General features: G+C 38.6%; 1 long non-coding RNA gene across 1 annotated transcript in view; it reads left to right on the top strand.

Annotated features, from left to right (window-relative positions):
• The window catches only part of LOC146407209 (uncharacterized), a 266,633-nt gene extending 253,840 nt beyond the window's left edge, over positions 1 to 12,793 (top strand). The window contains exon 7 of the long non-coding RNA XR_014842060.1: positions 11,440 to 12,793. This is a non-coding gene — a long non-coding RNA (uncharacterized LOC146407209). The remainder of the gene's footprint in view (positions 1 to 11,439) is intronic.

The raw sequence follows: 12,793 nt of genomic DNA on the forward strand, positions 1-12,793 counted from the left end.
CAGGATCAGCAGGCCTCTCTGGAGCACTGGGATGAAGCTTTGATCCCTGACCTTGTGCAGTGGATTAAGATCCAGTGCTGCTGATGCTGTGGCATAGGTCACAACTGTGGCTCGGATCTGCTCTCTGGCCCAGAAACTGAGAAAGAGGAAGTGAACTTGGGTGAGAAAATTCTCTCCCAATTCTCCCTATTCATCAGCTGATAATACAAATCCTGAGGTCAGCAGAGTGTGACTCAAAAGCAAAAGGTAAAGGAAGATTCACCTTTGGAGTAGAGATTGAAAACCTTCACCTTTGGCATGAACATAAGTTAGGTCTCTTATTTAGCCTCCAGTGATGACCATTTCTCTGAGATCAGAGATTCACATCTTCTCATCAGGCATTCATTCTCAAAGCTGATTTCTTACCTGGGAAGAACATGGATGTCCTGCTTCATGTATTTATTCCACTCTTCCCTTCTTTATGCTCCATGAGATGATTAGTCAAAAAAGAAGACAAAATTGAGCCAAGAGACAGCATAGAGCAAAGGCACCTGATTAACTGCAGACAATCTTCTAGTGCTTCTCAAAACTGATGCCCCTTCCTTGGATTCTTGTGGTCCTCTGCCAGGTGTAGATACCGTAGATCCTGCTTTCCTCATGGGACCATCCTATACTACTTTGTCACTAAGTCCCTGGTGTTAGGTGAAGGGCAGAGTATGCACACAAGCACCCATTATCTATGTGCAGGACTTTCTCCACAGATTCAGAGGAATTACAAGTCTTCTCCCTCCCAGGTGGCCCCACATCCCTTTTTTTGAACTTCTGGGTGTAGTGCAACTTCTGCCTCATCTGACATAGGTGTCCAAGAGGGACAATAATGTTCCAGACCTGGCTCTTCAAACCCCTGTGAGGACTTACCTGGGAGATGTTTCATGTAGTCCTGAGGCTGGAGTACAAGGCAGGGACATCTGGGTCCAATTTCCCCGTTGAACCTATAATGATTTCACTTGGCCTCCCCTGAATCTCTCCATTTCTCCAAAGGATAGCCACTCCCAGAGATCCCCCCTCCTGCAACATGTTAGGTATCTTCTGTCCCATTGCCCCAAGTTCAGATACAAATTCTAGTTTAGTAGCTGTGGCCTTATGCCTCTATCCTCTAACAAAAGTGTTTCCCAAGGCGAGCTCCGGCGGCCAGGGAGTGTACACTTTTTCCCTATAGGAGAGGGATGCAGTGTCGGTGAATGTACAATTACGGAGACAGCCTCTTTGTCCCTTCTTTCAGGGTGCTTGACTGCTCAAACTTTATTGGCAACAGTGGTTGATTATATAGAAAGTTGTTCACTACAGATTACATCACAGTGTTAAAAGTACATTGGTTAACTATTACATGGTGTAGCAGCTATGCATCCTGTTTGAAGATCTCTATCTTAACTCAAGTTAGTGAGTACTTTGAAGAGGCCATAGACACAAGAATTTGGCATTCACAAACCTTGTTTGTAGACTGGTGCTTATCTTCAAAGCATTATGGCAGGGAGATAGCAGAAGCAAATATAAACCAATTTAACTAAACTAGCCATCACTTAAAAGCTTTTAAAATCAAAGACAAAACTCACAGCTAGGTTTTTTGGATAATATATGTCTAACTTTTATGAACCTCATTAAGATCCTAACTCTAAAGTTTATATATAACCAGTTAATAGATAAACACTATGTTTTAACTAAGTTGGGTTAAAACAGGGGACAGTCCTTCAGGATGAAATTCTTATTATATTATTGTTGTAACTTTGTTAAATCACAAATCACCACAGGAAAATAAGAATGGAAAATAGGAATAATAAGTAAATAATCAGGAAAGACTGAGGAAAACTGAATAATAAAACAACAGGAAAGACTAGGTCACCAGAGAAACAATCCAAACTCTCCAGCACAAACATGGAAATTATTTTCCCAGGAAAGCCCCAATTCTTCCCCATCAACATCAAAATGAGAGCTGTGTAACCTGAGGCCTGCCCTTGGCTTGTAACATGCAGGTGGCTTTTTATCCTGAGCAGAAGCCCACCTTTGGCTTGTACCATTCAGGTGAGCTCCCTTTCTTGGTTAGGAACCTGCCTTCAGGTTTTTCTGCCATCAGGCAAGGTCCTTTTATTGAGTCCCTGCATCTTCTCAGCTCCCCGCACAAAAGGAAGGGTCATAACCTTGGAACCTAACATAGTTCACCCTTCCTTTATTAGCCAAACCCAAGTCTACTGCTCAGATATTGGTTTACCATTCCCTGCTACCACCCCTGGGGAAAGACACCAGCTTCAGACGTTTCACTCTTTAATAGATGAAAGCAAACAGAACCCACACATCAGGGTATTGCTTCCACATACACATTGCTCATTGCCTGTCACTTAGTGAATTTTTTTTTTCATCTTTTGTCATTTTAGAGTGGAACCCATGGCATATGGAGGTTCCCAGGCTAGGGGTCTAATCAGAGCTATAGCAGCTGGCCTACTCCACAGCCACAGCAACACTGGATGCAAGCTGCATCTGTGACCTACAACACAGCTCACAGCAATGCCAGATCTTAACCCACTAAAAGAGGCCAGAGATGGAACCCTCAACCTCATGGTTCCTAATCAGATTCATTTATGCTGCACCATGATGGGAATTCCCAAGATTTCTGATCACATCTTACAGTTCAACCACCTCATGTCCTTCTATTTCTCCATTCACCTGCTTCTCCAGGCTAAAATGCAGCATCCTACAGGAAGCATTCCTCGATGTCCTGATTAGAATGAAATATCTGTCCTGGCTGTCTTAGTCTTATATATGAATTTCTATTAAACACAAATCATGTTCATTGTTATATGATCTTTCATTTGAAGGCAACTAATATTTATGTACTCAGTAATTTGTAAGCCTTTCTCGCATGAAACACACAACAGACTCATAACATATGTCCTTATTGTCTCCCTTTTATGTGACTTCAAAAAATAAGGTAACTAGCAAAATAAAACTTGAACCAAGGACTGTTTGAAGCCAAACCACATTGTTGAATCACTGTGCTAAAAGGCCTCTCTCTTTTGCTTTGACAAAATTAAACATTTTTAGTTAAAGAACAGCTTTCAAATGACTTAGGGAGATGAAACTTTGCATTATTTCTTTCTTGCCAGATTAAGTTGAAAGTTCTTTGTTGCCCTGAATCAAATCCAGGCTTTATTTCAGACACTATGTGCTATATTGCCCATGGTGCAGATATTTTATCAATAAAACTCTATCTACCTATTGCTAATATATATAAATAGTATATATATATACACACACATAAATAAATGAGGAGAATGAAAACAGTGTATGAGAAAAATCAATTAGACACAAAAGAAGGAAGTAATGGGGAATTGAGAAACAAAAATATATGAAAGACATAGAAAATGAGTAATAAAATGATAGAAGTTAAGTCTTTCTTTAGCTATAATTACTTTAAATGTAAATGAATTAAGATATTCAATTAAAAGGCAGAGGTTGGCAGAATGGGTTTTTGAAAACAAACAACCATGATCTGACCATAAACTGTCTACAAGTGACTCAGATTCAGAGCCACAAATGAAAGTGAAAGATTGGAAAAAGATATTCATTGAAAAGAGTAACTTAAAGAAAACTGAGGTGGTTATGCTAATTATCAGAAATATAGACCTAGTAAAAAAATTGTAACGTGAGATAAAGAAGGACATTGTAGATTGATAAAAAGGTCAGTACCTCAAGAAGATATAAATTCTGTTCACACACTAGGCTGTACATTAGAACTCCAGAACTAATTCATCTTATAACTGGAAGCTTGTACTCTTCAATCAACATCTTCCCATTTCTCTCACTGCCACCCCCTACAGGTAACCACCAATCTACTCTCTGATTCTTTGAGTTGGATTTTTTTAGATTCCACATACAAGTGATATCACACAGTACTTGTCTTTTAATGTCTGCCTTTTTCTTTTCTTTTCTTTTCTTTTCTTTTCTTTTCTTTTCTTTTCTTTTCTTTTCTTTTCTTTTCTTTTCTTTTCTTTTCTTTTCTTTTTAGGGTTGCACCCACAGCATATGGAGGTTCCCAGGCTAGGGGTTGAATTGGAGCTGTAGCTGCCAGCCTGCATCACAGCTACAGCAACACCAGATCCAAGCCATGTCTGTGACCTACACCACAGCTTGCAGCCACCCCAGATCCTTCACCCACTGAACATGGCCAGGGATAGAACCTGTATCCTCATGGATGCTAGTCAGATTTGTTTTCGCTGAGCCATGATGGGAACTCCTGTCTGACATATTTCACTTAGCATAATGTCCTCAAGGTCCATCCATGCTGTTATAAATGGCAAGATTTCCTTCTTTTTCATGGCTGGAATCATATTTCATTGGATATATATACACCACATTTTCTTTGTCCATTCATTTGTCAACACTCAGGTTGTTTGTTGGCTATTGTGAATGATGCTGGAATGAACCTGTAGTTTTAATGTGTTACTGTATCCAGCACACAAGCAGGAGCTCACTTCCCCTTTTTACACAGCAGTTGCCTGAGCACTGACGTGGGTGGATGTGTTCTTTTATTCTTACCAACCCATGCACATTAGCCAGAAAGTCCTCATAGAGCAATGATCTAAGGCAAAATTAAATTGAAAAAAACAACCAAAATTTACAATTTAAATGTAAATAAAACTACAACACTCACTAAAATTCAAATGGACAATGTTAAGTTAATGTGATATATCTTGTTTTATTAAAATGAAATTGGCCTTATTAGGTATAATCGAGAAAGAAGTAGACATATCTTCTTATACTTTTAATGTTTCTATATTTTTGTTTAATAATACTTATATGCTGAATGGCTATTTAAAGAAGTAGACAAAAATGGTGTTAGTAGTATCAAGCTGTGTTTAATAACTTAGGAAGATCAAATATCATACTGAACTCAAATTGCCAATAAGGAATCCTAAAGTACCAAAATTATTAGAATGTCATTTCACAACTCTTTAAAGTTGTGCTGTTCACTTGAAAATTTTAGTATTTTGACTTTTTCTAGATCAGCATGGAAGGAGTAACTAGAGAGCTAATGGGATCTGATTAATCACAGTAGTAACAGCAATAACGGTTACCATTTATTGAGTCATTCACATGTGCTAGGCAGTGTCCTGCTGTCATCATTAACAGCATTTTATCTATTATCTCTTACTATCTGAATAGTACTTCATTATCTTTCTGCAGCAATCAACCTTAGCAGGATGGTTGTACTGTGTCTTAGAGGCACTGATGGTGATCTTTCTAACATGTAGCTACTACCATGACCACATGTCTGTTCTGGTGAGTGGGAGAACCCCTGAGCTTTTGTACTTGTCTACAGGAAAGGTGACAGGTAAACAGAAGTACAGTAGGAAGAATTCTAAAGTGAGTTTTCAGGAGCCCTGCCTCATGGTCTATATGCCTTGCATATTTTCTGGGACTGTGAATCTGATAGATTTTACTCCTATGATGAAGTTACGTTATATGGCTCAGGTGACTTTAAGAAAGATTATCTGAATGAGCTGGACCTAATCACAGGATATTCATTTAGATCTCAGTAGGAGGTCAGAGACATAAGAAGTCAAAGATTTGAAGCATGAAAGGGAGTCTAGGAGCCCCCAAGGACTTGGAGATAAAGGGGGCCACATGGCAAATATTGTGACTTCCCTCCAGGAGTCCTGGAGGCTGGCAGGGAGATGGGGCCCCTGTTTTGCAACTGCAAGGAACTGAATTTCACCAAAAATCTGAATGCGTTTGGAAGGATAGTTTTCTTCAAAGGTTCCAGAAAGGAAGGCAGCCCAGTCCACACCTTGACTTCAACCTTGTGGTATTCTTGTGATGCTGTAAACATGATTTATGACTATTGAAGTTGACCTTGATCTCCTGAATGAGGTATTGTTTGTGAGGCTTCTCCACTGTAGTTACCCCCGTCCCCACTTCATACTGTTTTCTTTGCACAGCCCACATGAAGGAGTGGGGAGGTATACACCCGTTCTGGGGAGTGGAACTGCCACAGGTTTATGTATTTCATTTTTATTTTTTTTCCACTGTACTGCATGGTGACCCAGTTACCCATACATGTATACATTCTTTTTTCTCACATTATCATGCTCCACCATAGCCAGATTCCTGCAGACTGACAGAAGGCTGGAGCCACAAAGTCCAGAGTCAGAGACATCCTTTCTTGCCAAATGAGGGTGTGGGTTGGGAAACTACCCTGATTCTACCTCCTGCTTCTCCTTGACCAATTCTTATCTCTATTAGATCTCTCATTCTGGTTCTCCTTTTTGTCCGCAGAGCCATGTCCCCTCTCTCTTCACCCTGAGAGTCTCTTCCACTAGCCTACATTTCTGTTCCCAATCTGATGCCCCATTTCTCACATCTGCCTACCTTTCTCTTTCATTTGAACCAGTATATGACCCCCTTCTCCATTCTGCTCTCCTTCTGCTCCTTCCACATTTCCACCTTTCTCTTCATCAGCATCCACATGCCTGTCTCCTCCAAATCCTTATTTCTGTTCATTGATTCAACCCCAATCATTAAAAATTTCCCATCCTCAAGTATGCTTTTTTTCTCTTCTCATTTCTAAAGTTCTTCCCCCTATTTCTTTATTGTTTCTCCATTCATCCATTTACTGTAGGACTCTCCATCCTTCATTTCCAGTCTCTCTCTTTTCCACTACTTTGCATTCTTTGTTTTCTCTTCCCATTTATTCTTTTCTCCATTGTGTCTTAATTTCTGTGTCATGCCTCACATTGTTCCATTCGGTCATCTCTTCATGGAAACTACATGAATATTTTTAGAAATAAAGAATTTCATTGTATGACATAAAGTGGTATAAAATTGTAAATCAACTATATTTTATTTAAAAATTAAAAAAGAAACATAGAATGTGAGGGATGGGAGTTTAGAAGAAACAGTAAATTGACAGTAAATTCTGCTTTTTAATAATTTTCTCAATTTTCATCATATACATGAAGATTATAATCAGTATACACACACATACATAGACACACACGCACACACAGTTATATCACACTCATATAACTCGTTCAGAATGCCAGCTGTCTGTCCTCTGAGTAAAATGGAGGACAGTTTTGGTGTCAACTAGGATAGTTTTTAACGGGTACACACTTATTTGATCTTGCTATTTCTTAGGAATCTCCTCATGACCTCAGCCTGTCTCCCACCTCACCTAAGACTGATGGGACCTGCTCCAAATAATTTCCACGAGCCCCTTTGCTTGTGTTCATCATATTACTTATCACAGTGCTTTTCATCCAAAGCTGATTTTTCTTTCTTTCCATACTGTGGTTTCCTCATTGTGTGGTTTGTCTTTTAATGTCCCATCACAAGCAAGAAATCAGTATTTGTAGAACAGATAATTTAATCAACAAATGGATAAAAAATGAATCCTTTTCAGGATCATGTGATTACCTCCAGCCCTCAGTCTATCCAAAAATTATTTCCTGAGAACAACAGGCAAATTAAGGTATTTAAGATTAATTTTTAAAAAATCACATCCCTTTTGTTCACCCTGCTCTCAGGTATTTCCAGATGCACAGATCTTTGTGAGAAAAAGTCTTTCCAATTGCATTTAGATATTATTAAAAATCCCCAATGTGAATGATTTGTAATAATTAGATCCACATTTTGTCTTCTTCATACTCCAGCCCTTCTGTGCTTTTCTTTTGATGGCTTTTGATGGTCCTTCTGTCTCTTTTTCTTTTCTGTCTCTATTACTCTCTTTGAGATCTTCATCTGTATTATTAACCATCCCTATATACTTTGCTTCATTATGTAGTTTTTTTTTTCTTACCAGAATGATAGCATGGATCTTTCATCCCTTTGCTGGGGAAGTGAGGTCAGCTAGGTGGGGAGGTGTGCATTTATTTTTTATTTTATTTAGTTTATTTCTTGTCTTTTTAGGGCTACACCTGTGGCATATGGAAGTTCTCAGGCTAGGGGTTGAATCAGAGCTCTAGCTGCAAGGCTGCACCACAGCTATAGCAACATGGGATCTGAGCTGTGTCTGTGACTGACACCAGAGCTCATGGCAGTGCCAGATCCTCAACCCACTGAACAAGACCAGAGATCAAACAAACATCATCTTGGATACTAGTTGGGCTCGTTGCTGCTGAGCCACGATGGGAACTCCAAGATGTGCATTTATGAGGACTCAGTATTAAGCTGGTCAATGGGGTTCTAGGATTAGATACATTCTTCAGGTTTACTCTTGAGGCCCCTTCATGGTGAAGGTATTATGAGAAGAGGATAAAAAATATAAATATAAAAGAGCTAACAACCGAGAGATGGAAGATGAAATTCATAATTTTACAATATGATGGAGATTGAACAAAAAACATGCCAGGAATGTGGGGGATAGTGGTTAATAATACCATCAGTAGAGCGAGAAAATTAAGAAGAGTTGATAGAAGTTGTCTTCAAGACATAAATTCTCTGTTCAAATTCCAGTTTTGCCTCTGACTACCTGTGCTAATTTAAAGCAAGTTGATTAATTTTTCTGTGCTTCAGTTTCTTCATCTGTAAGATGAGAAAAAATAATATCTACCTTATACAATACAGATTTTAAAAAAATACACATGTAGAGTGTTTGTGTTGTGTTTGGCACACAGCAAGGGCTCTAGAAATGCTACCTTTTACTCTATTACTACTACTATTGACATTGTCACACATCATTGTATGGGGTGAGGACTATTCATTGATAACCTTGGAGGCAAAAGTTTGAATAAATTATAAGTAAACTATAATTATCATAAATATAAGAAATGTAGCAAATAGTTGATAGAGCATAAGATATTATTTATAATTTTTAAACACTAATAAGCATTTTATTGTATTCTTCTAACAACTTTGAAAAAGTTTTATGTCCATTTTATGGTGGAGGAATCTGAGATTCAGAAAAGTGTTTAAAAACATATCAGGGAGTTCCCCTTGTGGCTCAGCAGAAACAAATATGACTAGTATCCATGAGGACACAGGTTCTATCCCTGGCCTCTCTCAATGGGTTAAGAATAGGCGTTGCTATGAGTCATGGTGTAGGTTGCAGATGCAGCTCAGATGTTGCATTGCTGTGGCTGTGGTAAGGCCAGTGGTTACAGCTTGGGTTCGATCCCTAGCCTTGGAACCTCCATATGCTGAGGGTGTGGCCCTAAAAAGACAAATAAATAAGTAAATAAATTAAAACATATCAGACCAGTCAAGACACTCATATAAAAGAGTTAGAAACTGGAGCCCAGAAATATAAACTTATATCAGTTTGGGTCTGTACTATGTAGCAGAAATTAGTCAACAACAAAATGTACATCACAGAGACTGGATAAGTACATTGTGGTATATTCACATGAAGACTATTATATAGTAACAATATATAAATGACCAAAATCTCTAGCCAATAGTATCAGCAAATCTAAGTAATATAATATTGAGGCATAAAATCAGGTCAACATACATTAGTTTGTTACACTTTTATATTTTTCAGATTATGTCAGACTTGACCGTATTCTTCTTGGAATACCTATAGTAGATATATATCAAAAATAAAGATATTAAAAAAAGAGAATGATTAACCTGAGATTCAGGAGGTTGACTACCTCAGGCAAGGAATGAAAGGGAGAGGTGATGGAGAATGTTCATATAAGTCTGCGACCTACACCACAGTTCACGGCAATGCCAGATCCCAACCCACTGAGTGGGGCCAGGGGTCAAAACTGTGTCCTCATGGATGGTAGTCGGGTTAGTTAACTGCTGAGCCACAATGGGAAATCCTGATTACTGATTTTCACCATTTTTTTGTGTATATTTTGTTATGTTGAGCTCCTATTTTTTGTTGGTTTTTATTTGTGGGTGTCCTGTACAGAGTGGCATCTGCAAGTCTTTGAGAAGAAATTTTGTGTTTGCTTATACAAGATACCCTCAAACTTTTACCAGTCTGAGTATGGTTTTTATGTTAGTCTATCAATTTGTATGTTTTAGGAGTATTTGTATTGTTTACATCAGATTTATCCATTCCATGTTCTGTACAGACACATATGCAGTCCCATGGGAGATAGTTCCAGAGGTAGATAGTTCTAGTTACATGTAGCAAAGGTTGAGAGATACTTTGGGTTTCCCATAGTGAAAGGTATATCTATATAGATATCTGTATCTATATAATCTCTATTTAGATATGTATATCTGTATATATATCTGTCTATCTGCCTATCTGCCTCTGTCTGTCTGTGTGCCTCTCTCTATATCTATCCATATATTTTTTTTCTTTCTTTTTTGACTGTACCATGACATATGGAGTTCCCATGCTAGGAATCAGATCTGAGCTGACCTACACCATAGCTATGGTAACCATGACATATGGAGTTCCCATGCTAGGAATCAGATCTGTATGCTGACCTACACCATAGCTATGGTAACACTGGACCCATTAACCATGCTGGGCTGGGATTGAACCTGCATCTGGGTGTTGCAGAGACGCCACCAACATTGTGCCACAGCAGGAACTCCTCTATACCTGTATTTATATCTACATGTATTTTCATATTTGTGTATGCCCACTCACCGAAAGTTTAGCCTTTTGACTGTTCTGAATTTATGCGGTGGTGTCTACCTCTTGTCTCACGCAGGTCTACACACTCAAGTCCTATCCCATATGGGGGGTAACACTTAAGCCTCTGGACTCTGAAGACTGATTCCATGTCCCCTCCCACTTACCTGTTACCACCACCACCATCACAGATGGTTTAGATGTTAGTTTTTCATATCACTCCTTGATTATCAACCCTTGTATTTCTCTAACATTCTTGAAAGCTCATTTTGAACTTAAAAGGATGATTATTGCATTTTTCCAAATTTCTTTCCATGTTGAGTGAGAGCATGTTATTTATGCTTCCTGTTTCAGGAAGGTAAAGTTAAAAAATAGCATGAGAAGTTCTACAGGAATATGAGAGCTTAGCATGCTCAGAAAACCAAATAAAAACTGTAAAGTACTGACAATGAAAATTGCTTTCAAGCCAGTTCCACCTATTTGGATTTTATTCTGAAGGAATTTGGAAATTTTACTCTGACATATATGTGTAAAATATCTACCAGGTGGGATAAGTAAAGAAACTAGTAATTAGACTATGAAAGTAGAACTGGCCAGAGATGCTGAAACTTAAATAATGTTAGAGGTCTGAGAGCAAAGGAAAACAAGTCAAGGAGTGATTGAATATGGGAAGTGAAGGGGAGATTCCTCAAGTTTTTGATTTGGGCAATCAGGTGGCTGATGATGCTGTTAACCAACTGAATCAAATAAAAAATAAAAAGTTATTTCATTACAACCTGAAGCAATTTCACTGCAACACCTAAGTACCTATAAAGAACCATTTCTGTCTATATCATGTATTAAATGGAATATCTTTTTCATTACAGGTTCAGATGGAAGAAATCATGAGAACCACCATGGGATGAACTGTGAGTAGAACATGAGAAGTTAAAGACAGTGAGTACAGGAATTATTTTCATTGTACTCTCCTACCTCTGCCCTGGGGCCACCATCCTGTTTGCCTTCAGTGGCTAGTCACCTCTGTGGGGTCTCCACCTGTGGGTCCCACCTCACCATGGTTGGCTTTCTCTATGTTACCATCATCTGTGTCTACATCAAGCCTCCTTCCCAGAACTCCCAGGATCAGGATACAGTGGCTGCCATGTTGTACACTGCCATCACACCTCTGGCCAACCCTTTTGTGTTCAGCTGCCACAGCAAGGACATCAAGTGTGCACTCCAAAGACTGCTTAGGGGAGGGAGGGTACACTCCTGATTAGCCTGCCTCATGCCATATTGGTTAAGTGAGGAGAGGTGGACAGACAGGAGCATGTCTAGTTTTGTATTTGCATGGGATGATTGTGTTGGACAATTTACGGAACTCCAGATTCAGCTCTTGTTGATACGGTACTCTGACAGCGGTGAACTTTACACATTCAGGCCAGGGTTTCCTCATCAATGTGCCTCTGGAACCTTCCTTCAGGCCATTTATCTTGACTTATCAAAGTAGATAATAATCCTGGATTATTTAATTACAATGTTTTGAAGAAGTATTGTGAAATTCTGAACTAAAGCAGAGACAGTGAAGTTAATTGCAGTCACCTTGAACTTGGTGTTCCTGCCTGTGGGAAGCATGTTGGTGTATATCAGAGAGTTAGTGGAAGAGACGAGTTGATGTAAATAGAGATGGCAACTTGCTACCTTTTTCTTTAAGTGAGAAAATATATGCCCAGAAGTGAGTGTGAATTTGGGGTCGTGATTTTGCTATTCCACATGTGAGCCCCAGTTTCCATGAGCCTCATAATGTGAGCATCTTAATTCTGATGCTTGTGAATTCTAGTTTATGTATGCTCATTTTAACTTACATTTCTTGAGTAAAATATATGGAAGAAATGCAAGCTAAATAATTTGCTGCATAAAACAAGGAACAGTGAACTATTTCAATAGTAGAGGGAAAAAAATGCTATACTTAGCTTTTTGGAAACTAGACATTGGGCTCTATTTTGTTAGCTCTTGAGAGATTTACAATGTCAATTAAACATTTTAATCAACATATAATGGACATGTAACATTGCATACAGTCAATGTGTTGACTTGATACATTTGTATATTGCAATGTGATTACCAGCATAGCGTTATCCTCTATCACGTCATATAATTATCATTTCTCTTTTGTGATGGTAACAATTAAGACCTAGTTTCATAGAAACTTTGAAGTTTATAATACAGTGTTGTTGTCTA

This window comes from Sus scrofa, chromosome 1 (genome assembly GCF_054392235.1).
Source record: "Sus scrofa isolate SSC_HxYL_T2T_F1_AM1 chromosome 1, Sscrofa_HxYL_maternal_Yorkshire_Landrace_v2.0, whole genome shotgun sequence".
NCBI classification, from domain to species: Eukaryota; Metazoa; Chordata; class Mammalia; order Artiodactyla; family Suidae; genus Sus; species Sus scrofa.